Genomic DNA, 5,263 nt, shown 5'->3' with positions numbered 1-5,263 from the left:
CTCTCTCTCTCTCTCTCAAATAAATAAGTCTTAAAAGAGAGAGAGAGCGCCCCTTCCTGTGTCTCCTCAAACTGGCATCTATGTTTATATTTTAAATGTCAGGCATATTCTATGCCAGTCCACCCAAAATTCATTGTTTTTCTCTTCTTAGAATATAGATTTTAGTTATATGAAGATACCTAAATGCACTTACATATTATTTTTCCCTCTCGTTCAGAGTTTTACTACTTCTTTGACTAAAGCTGTTCATGAGATGCATGTGTTTATGTAGATATCATTTGCAGAGCTGTTGATTATTTAGTACAGGTATTTCTATTCTACTCCTCAGGGATCCAGCTTCCTTGAGCCTAGAGAACTTAACTATACGACAGTGACATTGATTATAGAGAAAAAAAACATCACAGCCAAGCTCTTCATTTACCCTGGAAAGTATGTTCTTATTGCCATCTGAATAAATAATTTTTAACTGAAATTGTGGATACAGCATCTAGCATCTCTCTGTAGCTTTTCACATGCTTGCCTCAGCATTTTCCCAAAATCCCATTAAATGCTTTCTTTCATATATGTTTAATTGAATTCCAGGTATTTGTATGTACTTTGTAATATATTATATATATATATATATATATATATATATATATATATATATATATATATGTTGTATTCAGACAAGAAAGGATTTTTTCCATTTTTTCTTAGAGGAGATGTTTAAAATTCAGCATGGAAGAGAACTCAATTTTAACCTCAAGTCCCAATCACCTTCCGAGATTTAGATAAATGGCCTTAAAGAGCTCATAAGTCTTCTTACACTCCAAGATTTTTGTTTACAAAACACTGTCCTAATGAGGTTAATATAAAAGAATTTGCAACAAATGGAATGAACAAGTTTGAAATACGCAGCTTCAAATGTAATAGAAAAAGTGGTAAAATATGTTTTAGATTTCATTGAATTTCCCATATTTAGATAATATAATGGTGAATACTCAACTCCAGTTTTTCATACATTCACCTCTATGTTGTAATTATTGATACAACATATATAATAAATGTGCCTTTTTATATTCTTAAAATATATTATAATATTCTTTGTTATGTTTTATGGCCAGGTCACATTTAAAGTAAAGAAAAAAATAAAAGATTTAAGTAAATAAAATGCATCTTAATTCCCTCAGCGTGTATAATGTGAACTTCATTGTTGCAGTGAGAACCCACACTATTTATAGTGAGCTTGATGCTTGGGTTTGACAGGCAGCCATCTGGGGCACCGCAAGAGGCCATTTTGAAAATGCAAACCTTCAGTAAGATCAAAGTGTATACAGAAGTATTAAATTATACCCAGATAGAAAAATATGTGTCCTCATTCTTTTATGTGAAATTTAACATTGATACATGCTCTATAAGTTTTCTTCCATGCATATACACAAAATCCTTGCCACTGAAATGCTGAGCGATGGCTGGAAGAAAAAAAAAGAATTTAAACTGGGATCACATGTCCTTTCCGGACTCTAACTGTGGCATTCATCTGACATAATAGAGACTCAGAAACACAGTGCGCCTTCACTCTGCGGGGGTTACAAAGCTGTTCAGTGTAGGAAATCAGCACGTGAATATCTCTTCCCCTTGCTAGAAAATGAAAAACACCTGACACTTGAGAACTGTTAGTACATGATTTGAATGCCATTAGGGGCTGCTCCTACACATTTCATATTACAGCTGTGGAGTGTGTAACCCATGAATAGCACTTGTGTTATGTTTGCTTTAGAAAACTGTGTTGATCCCTCCAGGCGCTCTATTTGCAAGTACTCCCACGTGAGGCATAGAGCAGGGGGGAACTGAAGCAAACTGATCTGTCTTACAGAGAGACTGTTCTATAAGGAAATATTTTTAGAGGCTGGAGACATGGATAGCATGCCTCCCACTCCAGTTGTAACTTTTGAAAGACGATGGCCAAGGAGATCTTTTATTGACATAACAAAAACTATTCATTTTTGTTCTATGCAACCGTCTCCATGCAGCTCAGAGTTTTAATAAAGCTTGACCCCACCTCTTTGGGTTTAGTTTGTGGAAGGAGGGTTATAAAGTGAATGTTTTTCTTTGGAAGAGGTTGCTCTTGAGAGTTTTTTGAACTACTCAAGTTGTGAAAATCAGATCAGGGATAATCTTTCAATACATTATATGAGGTTTGTATTTCTGTTGTATTTCTTATAGGGTGGACTTATTTTTAACACTTACAGATTGCAGTACATTCTCTTAATTTTTTCTCTATATACAATCCAGTCTAGACCAAAGTGTTATATTTTAAGAATATTTAGGTTGGTGACTAAACTTGCTTTTGAATTAATGAGTGCATCTTGAAAATGATAGCATGATTTCAGACGTAATTTTCTGTTTAGATCACAATTTTTTTGTCTTAGTTCTATTGATAAGCCCCTTGAGTTATTTTAGGACTTTTTTTTTTAAGCAGTTGTCAGGATTGTGCAGTTATCTCTGTAAAGAAAATGGGCTTGGAGTAGGGTTAGATATGAAAAGGAAATGTCAGTTACTGAGCAAAGGCTACATGATGATGATTTACATACTTGACTCCATTTAATGCTCACACACAAGGTCACAGACACTCCACAAGGTAGATGGTATTATATCCATTCTCACAGATGTGGACAGTTTCTCAAATTACCAAGCTAGTAAGTAGCAAAGGTAAAAGTCAAAGCCAAATTGTTCTAATTCCAAAGTACATGCTCTTAAACATTATCCTTTATTGCCTTCTACAAATCATTGTCAAACTTTCTCAGAATTTGCCTCTTTAAAAGATCTTCTGAAGTCTTGACATGGGTCTTACTCATTGAATAGCTTTGTCTTCCTCTTTGCCTTCTTAACAAATACCTAAAGAATAGTCCAGTGAACTTGATAGAATCCCATTCCTCCATATAGTGGTTTTCAAGCTTGAATGTCTTTAGCATACCTGGAAAGCTTTTAAGAAATATCAGTGGCTGATCATACATTACACCATTTTCATCAGAATCTCTGGAAGTTGAGCCAGGATGTGGGGATTTTTAAGTTGCATTTTCATGGTGGTTCTAAAATATGGCCAGGGTTCCAAACTTGTGATATATATTGAAATAAAATGCATAAGTTCTAGTTTTCCACATTTCTTTCTCATCTATGGTAAAAAATTATAAAGATTTCCTGTCTCTTGGAAAAGCAAACTGATGATGTATTTGCACATAAGCTTATCAGCACACCATTCTTCCTGATTGATAGGCTCAGAAGATGTGTCAGATCTGTCTTCATCTTGTTTCCCACTTAAGAAATGTGAGAGGTAGGACTAGCAACATGGAAGGGATTGCAGATGTTAGAAAATTGAAGTTGATACCACCTGGTCTTAAAATATTTTATCTTTTCTTCCTAACATTTTAAAGGCCTTGTTTGCTCATTTAGAGGACTCTACCTGACCACCCCTAGCATCCATAACCACTTTTTATTGGAAGTGGGGCTAGGGTTTAAATCTACGCAAGGATTATTTGTTTGATGTTTATCCATTTCTGCTGCAACATCCTCGCACTGAATTCCTTCCACCCATTGTTATCTTTATTTGCTACTGAGTTAGTTTGCGACTAAGTAGGCTACCCAGGTTGGCTTATGCCTTTAAGCTCACCAGACCAATTCAGTAAGCCAAGTTATTATAGATCCAGATTTTCAGTTGGGAGTTTGCAAACTTCTTTTTCTGTTATTGGCAAAGATGAGGAATAATATCACATTTGCCTTTTTTAGTAATAATATGTATCGACAAAACATCACCCCTTATCACTGAAAACGGCAACATCAAGTGTCATGTGTATCTAGAAAACTGAAGTCTATCTCAAAAAGCAATATTATGAAATCAAGGTAGATATTACCTGAAAGGAAGCCTCTTGTTCTCAAGAAAAATATTTTGGAGACCCATGTGACATCATATTTCCATGCCAAAGGATCTATGCTAAGCTTTGGGAATTGGATAGCTGGTGAAGGGAGTCCCCTCCTTCTTGGTAATTGAGGTCTAAGATTTATAAGCTGTGCATATCTTCTAGTTGCCTCTCCTGATCTACTTTCTACTATTTTTCCACTCTGTGTTTTGCTCTGGAAGGCTAAGCTACATGAACTGTGTAAGCACGCTTCCTTGTACTCTGGCTATAAGTTGGCTGATGATATTATTTGCTGGTTATTGGTTTGGGATGAAAGTAAAGTGAGGGTATTCATCTAATTTCCTCCTTATGGAACCAGTAGAAGTTGGAAGCATTTCTTTAATAAGGCCATGGTTTTCATAAGGTGGGGCTCTTTATACAGCTACTCACCCTAGGACTGTCTAGCTGTTCCTTCCTCTTGTCCATTCATGCCTAAGGGGGCTAAATGACTTCCCATTATTGCTGGTCTCAAAGATCTGCAGTATTCTTTGTTTTATCCCAAACCTGCATACATCTTTGTTAATAGTTCCTTTGGTAAACTGTCTGAAACTATCCAATTCAAGTGGGCTATCTCCAAGAGCTAACCTTAGAAAGAACACGAAGCTCCAATTTCTATAGAAACAATCCTAAGTATGATGGCATTGTTAAACTTAGATGTTCCTGACACTGTTCTTGAAAAGCACTTATCTTAAGTTCTAGGTAGAAATGATGGTTATTTCTTGAAGCTATTTTCCTGGCTTTGTATTCCTTCCTTCCTTCTTTCCTTCCTTCCTTCTCTCCTTCCTTCCTTCCCTCCCTCACTTTTTTCCTTCCTTCTTTCCCTCTCTCCCTTCATTCTTTCTTCCCTCCCTCCCCCTTTACTTCCTTCTCTCCTTCCTTCCTTCCCTCATTTCCTTCCCTCCCTCCCTTTACTTCCTTTTCCTTCCTTTCTTCCTTGCTTCCTTCCTTCCTTCCTTCCTTCCATGTATCTGCTTTTATTTGCTATTTTGCTCAGAAAAATTTGATATTCACAGTTAGTTTTGGCCCAGAAGCATAAATTTAGGGAAGGGAAAATATAGAGCATTTTTAAGATCGTGATGTATTGCTAAATCACTTGTTTTATTTTTCAAAGAATGGTTAAAGATATTTACTATAATTAGGTCTAACCTATAGTAAAATTACTATAGTATTTAGGTCTAGCAGTCATTAGTTTTGCTTGCAAACAGTATTAATCCATCCACTTTGTAGGCACATAGTAAGATTGTACCTCTTGACTCCCATGTGATTGGAGAGGGTAATGTGACTATTTCTGGTCAATAATTTGTGAACAGAAGTGATGATATCAC

This window comes from Vulpes lagopus, unplaced genomic scaffold (assembly GCF_018345385.1).
Source record: "Vulpes lagopus strain Blue_001 unplaced genomic scaffold, ASM1834538v1 ctg45_2, whole genome shotgun sequence".
NCBI lineage: Eukaryota > Metazoa > Chordata > Mammalia > Carnivora > Canidae > Vulpes > Vulpes lagopus.
This window is presented reverse-complemented; position numbering follows the sequence as displayed.